The 17984-nt window shown below is 40.9% G+C and overlaps 1 long non-coding RNA gene across 1 annotated transcript; it reads right to left on the reverse strand.

Moving 5' to 3' along the window:
* Positions 1 to 4520: 4520 nt before the first annotated feature.
* Positions 4521 to 17217, reverse strand: LOC122173770 (uncharacterized). Its single transcript, XR_010589889.1, has 3 exons — positions 16418 to 17217; positions 13743 to 13835; positions 4521 to 5398 (listed from the first exon to the last, which is right to left on the reverse strand). It is a non-coding gene; the product is annotated as an uncharacterized LOC122173770 (long non-coding RNA).
* Positions 17218 to 17984: the final 767 nt, after the last annotated feature.

The raw sequence follows: 17984 nt of genomic DNA on the forward strand, positions 1-17984 counted from the left end.
TACAAGGAGTCATGCGTACTTATGGCAGTTTATAAATAATCACATTAAAAATACTATCCTAAAAGAATCTTACTATTGCAAAAGTGTAAAAAATAATAAGCTATCATAACTGATCATCATAATGCATGGCAAATTACAGTTGACAAGCAGAATTAATTCGGTCACTTCCTAATTTTTGCTGGACTTTGCAACCATATTAAAGTGTTTTTTTTTTTTTAAGCAAACAAAAAAATGCCATTAAGTTGGTACTGACCCCCTCCCTAACATGGATCATCACCAGGACTGAAGCCTCTAGATCCATAGAACAGACTTCTACCATTTGAGCTGATAGAGTAACTGGCAGCAGTAGTAGGCAATTATCCTCTGTTTCATCCCCCTCTAAGGGGCTAGTCCAAATACTTTGCCAGTGGTCTTCCATCCTTTGCTGAAAACACAGAAATGCTGAGACTTGAGTGTCCTGGGTTCAATTTCGAGTTCTAGAGGGGAGTGCCCTCTAGTGGTACTAAACACTTCTCATCCTGTCCCTCTCAGTTCCTTTATGTCCTGTGCCTCCCTGCTCCTATTATTCCCCTCCTTACCTCCGACTCCTGCCTGGCCCCCTCTCAAATGCAGAGGGATGATAGGAAGGGAGGTTTTAGGTCGATTGCTACCTAGTCACCGGCAAGGGGAGCACAGAGTCTCCCTGTTCTCAGTTCCAGTACCTGGCACCACAGAGCACCAGCAGACAGGAAGAGCAATTAGAGGGCAAGTCCAGCTCAGCCCTTGCAGTAGCCTTGGGATGGAGCATGCTCAGTCATTCTGAGAGGATGGTGCACGCTCAATGCAGTTAGTATGTTTGGGGATGTGGAGCATGCCCAGTTATTCAATCTCTTGGGAGAATTTAGTTGCCAGCTTCTAACCAACTTCTGAGCATGTATGAACTGCAACTTTCAGAGGCTTATAAATTGGCCAAACTTGGATAGATTTTTACATGAATGGCAGAGGGCACATCCCTAACATGGGGGTGACCTCCCTGCCACATTTCAAGTCCCCTGCTTCAAAGCATGGAGGTGCTAGAGCTTTTCAATGAAACTGTGCTAAGGAGCTCATGTGCAAAACAATATTTTTCCTTTAACTTTTCCCAGAACAGGCAGACATCCACCATGGACAATTTCTGCCTGAATAACTTACGCTTGGCAAAGTTGTAGGCAACTGAAACCAGGGACTTACAATGGAAAGTGTGTGTTACCTACAGATAGCACAACCAGCTCAGCCTAAAGTGTCCCATTAGGTTTCATTTACACTTTTTCCAGTGAAGAGATACAAATACTGCCTAGGTAGGAGGGCTCACTTCCATTCAATTCTTACTTCATACATGTCCAGCCGGAAAGGGAATCTTTATGAGAACTGAACTGACAATCACATTGCCCTGGGTAAAGATCAGAGCAGGTGCTGTTCTGATTTTGTATTGAGCATCATAAGAAGGTAGAAATTCTTGAAAGTTAGTTACCTTTCAATCCCACCGTCCCTCCCAATCCCAAACGTGAAAAGTTGACTGGATCTACTGGCAAGCCATTTTCTTTCTATCCAAGTAAGAATAGTTCCGTCCATTAATTGAACTAGAATGTGTGGACAAGGGAATGCGCTAACAAAGCCAGGATCAGCAAGTACAAGCCAGAGACAAGACAAGAACAAAAATCCCAAAAACCAAAAAAGGACACATGGGACAAAATCATATTCCATTTCTACCCTATAGAACCCCAGTGAAGTTAGAGCAGAATTTAGCCAGGAATATTTACAGCTACTGTGCTTGACTCCATGGATTACCGTTTTGTCTGAAAATAGTGTACTCTGAATCCAGAGATCAAAGATTGGGGAATAAAGTCACGTTCCTGATCTATCATGCAACAGGCTGATAGTGTCTCTTTAACAATATTTAAAATGAGATTCCTGTTGTGAAGATAGACATGACTAAAAAAGCAGAAGTTTTCATGTTTATCAAATCAATGGCTTTCAGACAGAATATCCTGTTTACAAGAAAATTGTTTTTACTGTCAGGTCTGCAAATGCAATCTGGAATCTAGAGCTGGCTGGAACATTTTTGACGGACTGTGATCTTGTGGAGACGTACCCACCTCAATGGAGTTTTCGTCCAGGGGAGAATAAAAAACCTGACCATTTTGACAATTCATTTTTTGCGAAAACATTTGAAAGATTCTGGTTTTGTTCCAATGAGGAATGAAAAACATCAAAGACTCAACAGTTGTTGAGAGATGGAATTGCCATCCTCCGATCAGCTCTCCTGGACTCTAGATAAAAGCTGTCTTTGTGATGACCTCTGAACCACCTGAAGTACAGGATTTTGAAGCAAGAACATGCTAATTATTTGTTTGGGGATGCACAAGTTAGAACAGACTCCTGTTTGCTCATGTAGTTATTTGGGCTCAGTGGGCATAGTGGTAATAAAACACAGGACCTTAACACATGCAAGGAGCAGGCCTCTTCAACTAAGGTGCACAAATTTTTGCAATGTCACTTTCAGGGCCGGCTCCAGCTTTTTTGCTGCCCCAAGCGGCGAAAGGACGGGGGGGGGGGGGGGGGGGCAAAAAAAAAGATAAAGCCGCGATCGGCAGCACTTCATTCTTTGGCGGCAATTCGGCAACTGGTCTTCCCTCCCAAAGGGACCGAGGGTCCCGCCGCCGAATTACCGCCGAAGACCTGGACGTGCTGCCCCTTTCAATTAGCCACCCCAAGCACCTGCTTACTGCGCTGGTGCCTGGAGCCGGCCCTGGTAACTTTAAAAAATATACAACGCCCCTAAAAAAATAAAATACCCAACTGTAGGTGCTATCATACTTCCAGTCCCCACAGGCAATCAGGCTATACCCAGAAGTATAAAGGACTGTTTTTTATACTTTGAAACAGACAGACTCCTGGTTGACTGGAGCTACCATGTTATCTGACAGGAAAATTGTTAAGCTTCATGCACTCATTTTAGGTTCTTTGTATTTGGGTCCTGGCAGATGCACGCTAGTTATGGAACTCTCAGAAAATATCAGCCTTCTCCAACCTACTACACACTCAGGCAACTAAGTGAACCATTAATAGCATGTCAGCTCACTGAACCATAGCAGAGTAAGAAGCATGCCTGGGGCAGTGTGCAGCATTTTATTTTAAAACAATATTATTTGTAAAACACTGGGGGAGGGTGGCAGAGGACCCTTATTTGAATGCAGATTAAGTACAAGCAATTAAGTAGCAGCACTGACATTTGTCTTCCACAAGCAGCACTCTCTCTACTGGTGCAATTTACCCCTCTTCTGCTTAAAGGGGGATTAAAGGAACTGAGGTGAGGGGCTCTTTTTCCTGGCTAGCTATGAGTTGAATACACGTAGGAGGGTGTCCCAGTAGCCATACAGCACATACCACTGAGATTGGACTTCCTTAAGAAGCCTGTTTAACTTAAATGCTGCTCCCTGGGACACATCCCACTCCAGCGACACATGGCGTCCATTGATACCACTGAATAGTGACGTGTTTAGATGATTTAGTAAGGGTAGAGCGTGCCACTTTTGCTGGAGCTGGGCAGGAAGCAGCAACAGTTCTTTTTTCAGGGCAAACAAAGTTCCACCCCAATTCTGTGGCCACTATTGACAGGATTAGGTCCACTTGCAGGAAAAGAGCATTGCTATTGAAACTATCCTCCATTTACCAGGAATTTCTCTTGATGGAGAAGCATGGTAGGATCCTACTTATCTGCTATCGCCTTTTGCTCTGTTAGTGTCACAAAGAAGGAATTCCGTACTAAGCATTGGTGACTATATAAGATGAAGATGAAGAACTGAAGCTTGTTACTGCAGCAAGTCAGTCTGGACTTAAGTTACACACTATCCGAGATGCATAAAGCTTTATGTCATGAAGAGTGAAATCAGCACAGCTGCGCCCGGGGTAAAGCAATCTGTACTCATCCGTCTGGGAGAGAGAGGGTAGAATCTATAATTCACTGCATTCACTGCCACCGATGAGTGCTTGTCTGCCTGTGACTCGCAGCAATGAAATGAACCGTCAGTTCCAAATGAGTGTTGCATGCCTTTCCAAGAATCTGTACCTTGTACCAAGAGGCAAATACTGTATGTTCATAAATATACTTAAGACAACACCAAAATTGCATTAAGATTTGGTAAGGAGAAGTTTCTCACTTAGGTCAATCCTCCTGCACTCCTGTTAAAACTTCCATTATACAATACACAAAGTCAAAAAAACCTTCAAGACCTATAATATTAAGCTTAGTATAGAAATACAGTCCATGTAATAATACAAAAACAAGTTCTATCCCCCTTTAATAAAATGGATTTTTGAGATGTGTTCTGTTAAAAACTGTTCCTTAATTTTTTCTGACCCACAGATAATCCAGTCACTTTAAAATGTGAAACTTAAGAGTGGATGAAATTGTTGTTTGACATATTTTTGGCCACAAGAGACCACACAGAAGTACATTATATTGAGCTGACTCCAAATAATTTTCACATGAATTACTAAAGTGCCAGAAATGTATAATTTATTAACATTTAAATAAATCACATGGAGTAGAAGCGCTTTAAGGTTATCAGTGTGAGATGCACAGAATACCAAATTATAATTACCAAAAAAGGTTATCAAGTACAATAGACCCAATTGTGTCATAATTTTACATGAACAAGGCAAGACAAATATTGAAAAGAAAAGAGGGGATCTGTCTTTTAAACACACTGAATGATCATAAATACAGTACCTGGTTTTAAAAAAATGCACTAGTTAAAAAACTAGCTACCTAACTTATACATTTAATACAGGCAACTCCATGGTTTTAATCACCATACGCACAATTTAAACAATCTGAAAAGATCCTATTCCCATTCCACCACTGATTTAGCTGCTTCTGCAGGGTTGCTACCCCATGGGAAGAGTTCATTTGGTGGTGGTTGGGGGAATATCTGTGAAAACCCCTGTCTTGCAAGTCTGGCTCATCCTGATGTCCTGAGGAAGAAAGTTCAATGGATATGGCCTTTGGCGATAGAGGTGTGCCCCCAAAGTTGCACTGCTGGCTGTTAGCTTGAGCATTGCTACTGACTGAAGCTGTTGAGGCAAGTCTCTGGAAGAGAGGCAGACCAACTGTCATGCCTGCAGTCCAAGGTCTAGATGAAATGTCATAAGGTTGAAGTGGATCCAATATGACAGGGAAACAGCGTAGAACAGGAAGAATTAGTTTGATGTGCTCATCTGTATTGCTTTAAACTACAGGCTGCCACGACACCCAAGCGAAGCTTCCGTGACCCTCACCTCTTTCTAGAAAGTGTGCATGCCCAGCCTGAAGTTGACTGAAGAAAGCATAGATCATCCTGGTGGGATCCACATCTAGCAAAGGGTGCTGCCTCACAACCTGTATCAGGTAAGAGCAGGGACTGAAGGTTACAATGAGACTTGTCTGTTACAGTCAGTCCTAAACAGATGCTAAAAAAAACAAAAACACACAAAAATACCACTGCTACTTTTCAATAGCACTGCAAGCTTTACACAGTTCAGTATCTCTTGAGGTGTCAGTGCTAAACACAAATGTTTCATGTTACAGGTGTTCTAGGAATCCTGGCTGTTCAAAACTATAAAAGAAAATACTGTTTTGCCTTGAACTAATCGGTTTGCTTCAATTCTAGACTTTACAGGAACTAATTAGTACTAATTTTTCTATCCTGTAGTGAGTGTAACACTTTAGTTACTGTATTATACTGAAGAAAACAATCAGAGTTTACAGGGGAGCAATAGAAGAACAAAACAAAATTAAAACATAGCTACTCCATAGTGTCTATATCACACCATATTTTTATGTGTTGCATTTTTATTGGCATTTTGAAATGATCTGCAGAACATACAAATGGCACAGCCATGAGTAATTGTTATCTCAAACTCTTTCCAATTAGCTGCATATCACACATCCATCCATCTGGTATGTAATGCCAAAGCCTTTTATGGTCATGACATCACTGAATGAAAGTGAAAAATCCAAACGTTTAACATAGGATTGAAAGTATAATAAAAATGAATGTACCACTGTTGGAAGAATGGAGGGTCATAATTTCTTGTACATTGACAAGATCCTACTTTATGCATGCAATCGCAAACTAAAAATACTACATCAGCTCTTTCTATCAATACAATTTTACAAAACATATGAAAACTGCAAGAACATAGCTAAATAAGTTTATAAACTTTCATTTTAAGCTAAGGTTAAAAGAAAAGGCATCAAACTCACAAAAATATTGGAAAAAAACATACTGAGGCACCATATAAAAACTGAAAGATCATCATAATCCAGTTTGCTATTGTGAAGGCACATTTAAGATTAAATTGAAAATAAAAGAAGCAGCCAAATTACTGCAAAATGCTTCATATTTCCTGGATAAACATTGCTAGGGTCACAAAAGATATTGCTTTAAAATATGTTTATCTACAGATTAGCATAATCCTGTTCTATATGGTTTCCAATAAACTTTTCTGTGCTGCTCTTCCCAAGGGATACAATACTCATACAACTTGCAGATGGCGACAGATGAAGCTAGGACACTGACACTTGACAGACACAAATAAAATGGCCTGCTGACAGCGTTACTATACTTACCTCTACATAAGCCTGCAATAAGCCAAATGGAGGGAAAAGTCAAATGCAGCTATGCTCATTTTCTAAGACATGCTCATGCAGTGTTGTGTGACGGGTCAATACATTAATCTAACACAGGGATTCCCAAACTTGGTTCGCGACTTGTTCAGGGTAAGCCCCTGGTGGGCTGCGAGACGCTTTGTTTACCTGAGCATCCACAGGTACGGCCACTCGCAGCTCCCAGTGGCCGCAGTTTGCATTTTACATGGTCTGACTTAATACCATTATGACGCTGTCAGACAAGTTGCCAGCTCATGCCCAGGCCCCTAGGCCTCAACAGGGCACTGACCAATACATAACTGGAAACCAGTGTGTTAGTATTGTTTAAATAGATGTTAAGTTTATACAAATGTGTTTAGTGTTAAGGTTTTATGAAATGCTTATAGGATGCTGCATGTAGTAATCTCACTTACAACTCAGTACCTTATGTCATAAGGTAATACTGAGTGTTTGCATTGCCTGGTCCATACTGCAAAGTTAGGTCAATGTAAGGTAGTTTATGTTGACCTAATGATGTCGGTCTACACTACAGCCTTGCTCCTGTTGATGTAAGGGCCCTACTACACCGACATGTCTGCACCTCCATGAGAGGTGTAGCACGTATGTCGGTGTAATTAGGGTGATGCAGTGTCCATGTAGACACTGCGTTACTTACATCAACTGTTGGCTGAAATTCTTACCAATTTTATAGCTCCCCTCTCTGGCAGGGGGCTCAGAGCTGGAGCCACGAAACTGACAAGGCTGGTAGGCTCCCTACTATGAAACTGAGCCAGGGACCAAGCTGACAGCTGCCCCCTCTCCCCGCAGCTGTCAGCCAGGTGCTGGGCTCATAGCTGGAGCCCTCATCCCCACCCCGGGGGTGACAGCCTCAGCTGTGAGCCCCGTGCTGGGCTCAATTTCACAGGAGGAGCCTACCAGCCTTTCTTGTCAATTTCACAGCTTCAGTTGTGAGCCCCTGGCTCTGAGACTGGCAGCAGCCCTGAAACTGACAAGAAAGGCTGGATGGCTCTATTCTATGAACCCCGCGTGGGGCTCAAGCTGATAGGTCTGCCAATGGGTACATCAACTCATCTAGATATTTGCCTAGTTTGACAACAGGCTACATAAACAGCACTAGCGAAGTCTGTGTATATGAAATGTAAGTTTGTACAATGTCTTGTTTATATTGCTCTATATACTACAATCAGCAGTTCTCAAACTTGGGTTGCAACCACAAAGTGGGTTGTGAGTTTATTTTAATGGGGGTGCCAGGGCCAGGGTTAGACTCGCTGAGGCCCAAGGCAGAAAGGCAAAGGCTGAGCGCCACCCCCTCGGGCTGAAGTTGAAGCCAAAGTCCGAGCCCCGCTGGATGGAGCTGGAGCTGAAGCCTGAGTAGTGTAGCTTTGCGGAGCCTACGGCAATTGCCCTGCTTGCAAACCCGTAAAGCTGTCCCTGAGTACAGAGAGAATACACTGACTTTAGGAACTATGTTTTGGCTTTCGGGTCAACATCTCTTTGTAAAGTCTCATTTTCTACTAAGACTGCCATCAAGACAAAGAGTAGGAATAGACTCAATGTGGAGAAAAATTTAACTGCTGCTATGCTTCACTGCTTCCCAGAATGACAAGGCTCACAAGTGAAAACAGGCTCCAGTACCACACTGAAATTTAAGTACAATATTTACATTCCAATTGATTTATTTTATAATTATATGGTAAAAATGAGAAAGTACATTTTTCAGTAATAGTGTGCTGTGACACTATTTTTATGTTTGATTGTGTAAGCAAGTAGTTTTTAAGGGGGGTGGTGGTGAAACTTGGGGTATGCTAGGTAAATCAGACTCCTGAAAGGGGTACAGCAGTCTGGAGAGGTTGAGAATCACTGCCCTAACTCACCTAACAGGAAAGAAGCATTAACTCACATAAAATGCTGGCTTCCTACAGAAGGTGTTACCTCCTGTCAACAAAAAGGCCCATTGAAACCAAATGAGCCACTGTGAAACATCAAAGAACAAAGACTTAATTGTTCTTCCCCACCCATGATGAGTAGATGCTTGAACTCTGGAGGAAGGGAATAAAAATCCCTGACAAGAAGAAACTACCTCTATGCTGCTTTGACTTTGGGAGGGCAAGATTTCTAAGCACAAGCAAGGGATCCCCAGCTGCTTACCCTGGATTAACCCTAAAGCTTGCATATTACAGTAGCTTCTATCATCTTTTGAAACTGAAGACTAACTCATTTGTATGTTTATGTTTATCTGCTTTAACCTTGTAAATAACTCATTTCCTTTTCTTAGTTAATATATCTTTAGTTAAATTATAGGATTGGCTACAAGCATGGTCTACGGTGTAAAATCTAAAGTGCAATTGACCTGGGGTAAGTGATTGGTCCTTTGAGATTGGAAATAACCTGAATATTGTTGTGATTTTTGATGTAAGGGGCCATCAACCACAAAGGCAAGTTTGCCTCAGTGGCAAGATAGACCGGAGCACCCAAGGAGACTGTCCATGACTCCATGGTTATGCTGTTATAATACCTGAGGAATTTACACTTGATATTTGATTAGAGAAATCGAAGTATAGAACTCATGCTTTTGAGTCGCTCCAGACAACTTGGCGACCACAGCTGATAAACAATCCAATTCCTGAGGAGGCCTCCCAGATAATCCATAGTACCTTATTTTGAATAAGGTAACACACAACTAAATCACTCAGCTGGAGACCATGGCTTTTTCTGTCTGGGTGTTGTGAATAGGTGTTAAGGAATTATGACCACCCCGTCCTTCCTATATATTGCTAAAGGGAAGAAGGGGCTCCAGTTCCTGGTAAAAATCAAGCACTCCTGTTCCTTTCCTAACCTGTACACATGGTCAACTCTGATGGGCATTTTGAGAGCCACAATCCAAACAGCCATTTCAGACTAGAGAGATGAGCCCCTCTGCATAATGAGAATAGTGCTTACCTCCCTTATTACAAGGATTTGCTACAGTGTGTAAAATGCTTTGGAGATGTAGAGTTCTATATAAATGTAAAGTGATACTAATAAATGCAAAAGTTAATTGCAGGTTAGAAGTTTAAACAGAAGTCAGGAAATGAAAACATGATTAACTCGCTCACATTGAAGACCTCACTTTTCATTGCCTGATCTGTATGCTTAAATTCATATTGCCACATTAAAGATTTTTACATTTAATTTCCTTTCAGAAAAAGGGACCTGCCTTTGCTTAATAATGTTAGCATTCAAACAGAAGGTCACACCTCCTTGATATGAAGAGGGATGGAGAGCAAATGTCCCTATTACTGTTATGTGTGCTCAGGTTTAGGTGCTATTAATCGCCTTTTGCTGGAGACAGGTTTTCTGCAAGGACTTGTCTACACAAAGTTTCGTATTTGAACAGGATTTTGATTAACTGATTTGTGGTTGCCATCATGTCAGCTAACATGATTCTTCACAGTGGTGTTCAAACACTGCAATGTTGACAAGCCCCAAAACTGATTTGGCATACTGGGCTGACACGGTTTACTTTTGCAAAAGGAAGTGTGATTAAAAAAAAAAACATTTAAAATTTTAACAATGCAGAAAAAATTGCTGAGAAACTTTTAAAGTCATAAGACGCTCAATTTTCACATTATCCCTGAAAAGGTTTTTTCAAAAAAAGTTTGTGTTGGTTATTTCAACAAAACATTTAATGCCAGATATTTAAAAGTGCATAACGTTGGCCTATCACGGCTTCAACTGAAGTAAAGGGAGTTTTACCATTGATTTTCCTGGAAATAAAATTAGGATAATACTAAGCGCTTTTGAAAATTCACACTCTCAGCATTTCTTTTGTTCAAACTGTCCAAGAAAGCAGCTTGAGTACAGAAGCCTCTATGTCTGTCAGGTCAGGCAGTGAACTGAGCTTTATTATGCATTGCTAAAAACTCATGTCTACTGAAACTGTTCAAAAAAGTTTGTTTTTTATGGTGATTCATACCCCTTCCTCCGAAGCATGAAGTACTAGTCACTGTTGAAGACAGGACACTGACTAGATGAACTATTGGCCTGACCTGGTATGGCAAATATTTTGTACTTGTATTCATTTCTCATCTATTTTACCCCCAAATAAACATCCACAAAGGACTAGCCACACTTCAAGTATGGTGGGGTGTTACCGGAAACATTTTCTAGGTGCAGAGATAGGTGACTCCAGTAGGTTTTTATGATAAATATTCACTATCACTTACTCTCCAACATCCCTTCCACCAGTATTTCACCTTATATTATTATTATTGTGTCCTATTAAAACTCCTGAAAAAGCCTGCAGGCACCTTATCTGTTGGACCCTGATGGCTGTTTTTTTGGACTCTTAATACTTAGGGTGACCATACACCCCGTTTTGATGAGGACAGGCCCCTTTTTTAAGCCCTGTCCCTGCCATCCTGACTTTCTTGGCAAAAGTAAAAAAGTGGATGTGGAGGAACATGCGGGGGGGGGGGGCGGGGGGGGGGAGGGTGAGCGGTGATGCCAGCCCTATGTGGGGGGAGGCAGGGCTCGGGTGGCGGGCAGGCAGAGCTTGAGCAAGCAGCAACGCCACCCCAGCCTCGCAAAGGGAGTAGTGAGGGCTCCGGACGCCAGCCCCACACGGTGAGGTGGCTCAGGCGAGCGGTTCGGGCCAGCCCTGCGTGGGGGGGAGGGCTCGGGCTAGCCCCATGATGGGGGAGCAAGGGAGAGGGCTTGGGTTAGCCCCACGCCCTGTCCCATTTTCCCTTTGGGAAATATGGTCACCCTAAATATCTGAAGCTAGAAATCTTTCCTCTGGAAATCAAAGCTATTCAAACTTGCCTTTTCCCTTACAAAAAAGGGTTAGTGGTACTGGAGTGTGAATGTTTAGACTGGTATCCAGCTTAAAATGCCAAGTTATTCCTTAAAAACAACTGGCATGGATAAAGGTCAGTACAAACCTATGGAGCAGGAATTTCTTTACTGAGGCTATATCTACACTATGGACCTTACAGCAGCTATGCCGCTGTAAGGTCTCCCGTATAGCCACTGTATGGTGATGGGAGAGAGCTCTCCTGCATAATTAAACCACCCCAATGAGCAGCGGTAGCTATGTCAGCAGGAGAGCATCTCCCATGGACATAACGCTGTACACACCGGCGCTTTTGTCCGTCGGGGGGTGTTTTTTTTCCACACCCCTGAGCGACAGAAGTTTTACCAACAAAAGTGCTCATGTAGACAAAGCCTTAGTTGCAACGAATAGTGGAGATGTTGGCTGCTACAGAGAGGCAATTTGTTTAACTTTGGCTCTGGAAATGACAAGCTTTAGGTGTAGAGTGCTTTATTCTGAATGATAAACTTATCACACTAACTTAAAAAATCTGGTTCTTCGTGCCTAGCTGAGGGCTTTAGTCTTACAATGTTAAGACCCACGACATCCATTATGTGATTTTCAAAAGTACCTACATGTCTAACTCTCCACCTATCTACATCTTTAAGCACCTAAACACCTTTAAAGTTCTGGCAGCAAATACAGAGGTACTCTTCTGACAAGCTTTAGCAACTTGTGATGCCACAGATGTATGAAAGTGGGTTTAAGAGCAGACAGTCACAGTCAGAGTTTGTGGTGTAAGTGTAAGATCTCCGTATTCTTGTGCCCTCTACAGGATAAACTTCCTACAGCCTCAATTTCTCACCAATTCTTATTTCAACCCACAAGGTTTTCAGCGTACAAAACTGAATTAAATGGAAACATGAGAAATAAAGCATTACTACAAGTTAGAGATGTCAATGTAATTGTAACCAAAAAATGCATCAAAACCCAACGAGTTTCAGAAGATCAGGTATAACCACACACTTGTCAGGAGGTTTGAGCACTTTACCTTAAGCCTTATGTCCAGTAGAGTTATGAATGTAAGCTCCCACACTCATCTTTTGAAAGTGTTGTGGAGGTTTCCATTGAGATCTTCAGAAAGACACTGGATTTATGGCTTATTACTCCAATCTGTAACCCACTAACCCTCCTTTTTTGTCCTACGACTGCAGAGGTGTTAACAGGCCACTTCACCGGTCTCTTAGGCAGTCATGTAGACAAGCCCCAAATCGATGCAACTTATGTCGCTCATGGGTGTGAAAAAAAGTCACCCCCCTGAGCGACGTAAGTTACATCGACTTCAAGTCGTGTCTACACTGTGCTATGTCGGTAGGAAACGCTCTTCCGTCAGAATAGCTTCTGCCTCTCACTGAGCTGGAGTAATTATGCTGACAGGAGAACACTCTCCATAAGCATCAGTTCATCTGTGCTGATGTTGCCTGGTAGCGTAGATTAGCCCTTAGAATGTGTGTTAACTACCTACGCTAAACAAACTGTTCCACCTTGTATTTAGCTGTGATACTCTACCTTTCCCAGATCCATATAGCTCGAAAGCTTGTCTCTCTCAACAACAGAAGTTGGTCCAGTAAAAGATAATGCCTCACCCATCTTAAACTTTATAGTTTAATAGTAACTATTTAAATTGTGGTAGCACCTAAAACTCGCTAAACACTTTCCAAATAAGCATACTACAATTATTTGAATAGTTAGCGCAATTCATTTTCTATACAGATATTCTCTTCAAATACAGATTTTTAAAGCTGTGAATGGGCAAAAAAGGTGATGTAGGAGAAGACAGACAAGAGAACCAAGATGTATTGTGAGAAAGCACTGACCTAGCAATCAGAGACGATCCAGGCCTGCTGATAGTGGGGGAGGAGGGGCAGAGTGAGGGCAGTTGGCTTCAGCAATGTAGACAAGCAGCAAATTTAGGGGGCACGTGACCCCACATGTGCCCCTCCCCAATGCGTCGCCTCTGCTAGCAACACTTCTACAAAAGGTTCCTTTAGCAGATGTTGGTCTCAGTGAAATACCTTTTATCACTTGTTTTCTAGTTTAACCCTATGCTTTATTACGCTCATCTGAAAAAAACAAAACTTGTCACCCACCAACTTATTTTTTATCTTCAGTATTTAATCATTTTAATCTTTGATAAAATAGCTACAGATCAATGGTTACTATCAAAATACCAGGCTGTACTACACGCAAGACCACTATAGACGTCTAACAGTTACTTACCATAGTCCTACCTATATCAAGTAGCCAACTCCAAAACCTGGACTGGTTGGTTAACCTTCAATGGACTGCAGAAATGTGCGTCAATGGCAGATCCTGTAGAAAAATAAATAAATCTACAATTAATCTGTTTGCATTTTGCCTCAAGTGAATTGTTCCACAGCTATAGCTTTACTGTGCAAAAAGTAGTATAACGATATGTATGTAGGCTTTAGTGAGTTAAATATAACTGACATGCACTGTTCAATTGGCTTCCACTCCCCACCCCGGCCCCCTGTTATGAAAATCTTACAACTGACAACAAGACCGTCAGTTAGTTGCCACTTTTATGTCAATTTTAAGGACAGGCTGAAATCCTCCTCCCTTATTCGATATACCAGGATGTGTTCGTAATTACAAAGGAATTGTCATACCAGACCAGACCCATCATGCATTAAGTGTAACATTGTGGCTCAGACAGGAGCCAACGCTAGATGCTTCAGAGGAAGATGCAAAAAAAACCCTCCTAATAGCTAGTAGTTCAAGATTGGTTCAAATTCTGAAGCATGAAGGTTAACATCTCTTACAAAATTTGATCGCATTATCCATTAAAACTTCGGATATTCTTGTCCATTAATATCTAATCCCTTTTCGAATCTTGCTACTTTTTTTGGTCAATGGCATCCTGTGGCAATGAGTTCCACAGTCTAATTATACATTGTGTGAAGAGTATTTCCTTTTGTAGGTTTTGAATTTACCACATTTTAATTTCACTGAAAGTCTTTGTTTCTATGAAATAAAGCAGAAGCTCCTGATCTACCGTCTAATACCATTCTTTTTATATACTTCTCTCATGCCTCCTTTTATCTAGTCTTTTCCAAGGTAAATCCCAATCCTTTCAATCTCCTCATACAAGCGTTTTTTGAAGCAACTAATCGTTTTCATCTCCCTTCTCTGACCACCCCCTAATTCTGAAATAGCCTTTTTGAGATTGATTCCAAGACCAGAAGGGACCACTGTCATCATGTAGGCTGACCTCTTATATAATACAGGCCACAGAATTTCCACAAAACAATTCCTAGAGCAGATCTTTTAGAAAAGCATTCAATCAGGATTTAAAAATGGTCAGTGATGGACAACCCACCATGACACTTGGTAAATTGTTCCAATGGTTAATTGCTCTCACTGTTAATATATGTCTTATTTCCAATCTGAATTTGTCTAGCTTAAATTTCCAGCCATTTGATTGTGTTGTACCTTTCTCTGACAGATCGAAGAGCCCATTATCAAGTATTTGTTACCCATATAGATACTTACAGACTGCAATTAAATCACCCCTTATCCTTCTCTTTGTTAAGCAAAACAGATTGACCTCCTTGAGTCTATCACAATAAGCATGTTTTTTTAATCTGCCAATTATTGTTGTGGCTCTTCTCTGAATCCTCTCTAATTTTTCAACATCCTTCTTGAATTGTGGCACCAGAACTGGACACAGTATTCCAGCAGTGGTCATGTCAGTGCCAAATACAGGAGATAAAATAACCTCCCTCCTACTTGAGATTCCCAATTATGCATCTAAGGTCACATTTGGCTCTTTTGGCCACAGCTTTGCACTGGGAGCTCACGTTCTATTGGATTATCTCAGATGACCCCTCAAATCTTCTTCAGAGTCATTGCTTCCAAGGATAGAGTCCCGCATCCTATAAATATGGCCTAAATTCTTTGTTCCTAGATGAATGACCTTACCTTTGGCGTGCTTGCGCACAGATACCCAAGTCAACCAGATTACTCTGTATTAATGCCCTGCCCACTTCATTATTTGCCACTCCTCAAATTGTGAACTACAGTGATGATTTTATGTTTTCTTACAGGTCACTGATAACGTTAAACAACATGGGGCCAAGAACAAATCCCTGCAGGACGTGACATGAAACACCCCTGCTTTATGAGGATTCCTCATTTAGAATTCTATTTTGAGACCTAGCAGTTAGCCTGCTGTTGATCCACTGAATGTGTACCATGTTCATTTTATATCCTTCTAGTTTTTTTAATCAAAACATCATGCAGTACCAAATCAAATGCCTTAAAGAAGTCGTAATACATTACATCAGCCATTACCATTAGCAACCAAACTTGTCATTAAAAAAAAAAAAAGTGGGGCGACCAGTCCTACACAAGCTCTAGACAAGGCCACATCACTGAGTTATATGATGGCATAATATTCTCCCTGTTCTCCACCCCATTCTTTATCTATCCTAACATCTTGCTGGATAGACAAATACAAGCCTACCCAACTGGGTGAATCAACAATACATTTATAAAAAAAAAATTTTTTATAAACTGTGAAGAATAAGACTTAAGAACATAATTTTAGTTTAAGGAACTTCATGTTATCACATCACGTGCTTGGGTCAACAATGTTTAAATGGGTAACGGTTATCAAAATTCTGACAAGTATTTCCTAGTATACATTTTATTTAATTATTTACACAAGCTACAATCTGATCTTGTATATTTAAAAAGTAAAAAAAAATAAAAAATCAGTTATTAGCAAGTTCTAGTCCCGCCTCTGAGGAAATTCTATGCATAGAAATGCCAATCAACTCCACAGGAGTCCTGCATATAGGACAGGCATGTTGGTTTCCTAATTAGCAATGGTTGAAGTATAATGTAAAAATCTTTGAGTTAAATGCATTTACCTTCAATTTGTTCTGTTAATAGATTCCTTAATAAGTCTTGTTTTGACCATAAATGGTTTTAAAGAATACTTTCTTCTTTACCATAAGTGTAACTGCCACATACCAGTAAAAAGGCATTTATAAAATTCAGGTGCAAGACAGCTATATTCCCATACAAAAGATCTGCAAAAACATGAGAGAAAAAAATAAGAGTTCTGAAATACACACAGGATGATTTCTATTACCTTTTCTTGCTTAGAAAACATGTTCAATTAGTGGTTTTTGGGGCAACTATTTATTCTCTATTCCAAATCTCACACCCTAAACATCCCCATTTCAAGGTCTCTTTCCTTCAAAAGCCCTTATCTCGTAAGGCAGATATTGCACCAAGACTTTATATTTTAGGCAAAGGAAACAAGCTCCAAAAATGAAAACCTTTTTTTATTTCCATTATGGTACTGCCTAAGGCCCCCAATTGGGGTTGGGACCCATTGTGGAGAACACTGTAAAATACAGAAAAGCCAATTCCCGCCTTGAAGTACTTACAATCTAATGACAGACAGATGAAGGGTCGGGTAATAGGGATACAACACACCAGTGAATGAGCATGGTGAAGAAATGACACCACTGTTACATGTAGCATAGCCTTTTTTTTTTTTTTAAACTGAGACTAGAAGTAAAAAAAGGGAAGAGAAAAAGTCACAGCTTGTCACCTGCCTGGCCATGATCAGTAAGCAAGGTTTTGTAGGCATCGTGATAGAGCAAATTCTAAGGAGTAATTTGAAGAAGGATAAGGATGAGACTGGATGATTCCCTCCCCCCCCCCCCCCCCCCCCATGCATAAGGGACAACACGGAAGAAAATGCAGAGGCATTTAAGGAACTGATTGGTGGACATTAAAGGCTAGAAACAGTGGCAGTGGTAGAAGTTCTGATTAACAGATTGGATCAATGGGGGGGGGCATGCTATGTTGTGACAAACTTTAATCTTATTTATACTCTGATACCATCCCGCCTTAGAGATCATCAGGTGATATGCATTTGCTTTAAGGGGCTGTAGGGTGTGTAACTCACTCCTAGTCTAAAATAATTCTCCATTCATTGCTACTTTTAAATAGAACTTTAGAAAGGAAAGAAGCTCTAAAGATTTAGTATAAATATGGGACCAACACTGGTTCTCACTTTGCATTAGATCACTCTTAACTTGGTTTTACAATTGGCACATTGCAGTTTTATTGTTTCAAATTGTTTCAAAAGGTCGATGGACTGGAATTCATTTTGTTCAGTGCACTGGCAAAGGTGCATTAAAATAATTAGTTTACCCTTTAAATAAAAAGATATGAAATGCTTTGCCATTTTCTGCAAAACACAGATATACTCACAGTTTGCTGACCACATTACTTCATACTGGCTCTTACAGAACTGTAATGCTCTCCACAGAGAAACTGTATCTTCTCTCCAGCTGCTTCAGCAATATTTGTTAACTATAAGGCAAGCAAAAGCCTGCACATACAGGGACACACGCACACACACACACATTTTTCAGAAGAAAAGTGATACAGCTCTTTTTGTGATGGTTGTAATTTTTT

Source organism: Chrysemys picta, chromosome 8 (genome assembly GCF_011386835.1).
Source record: "Chrysemys picta bellii isolate R12L10 chromosome 8, ASM1138683v2, whole genome shotgun sequence".
Taxonomy (NCBI): Eukaryota; Metazoa; Chordata; order Testudines; family Emydidae; genus Chrysemys; species Chrysemys picta.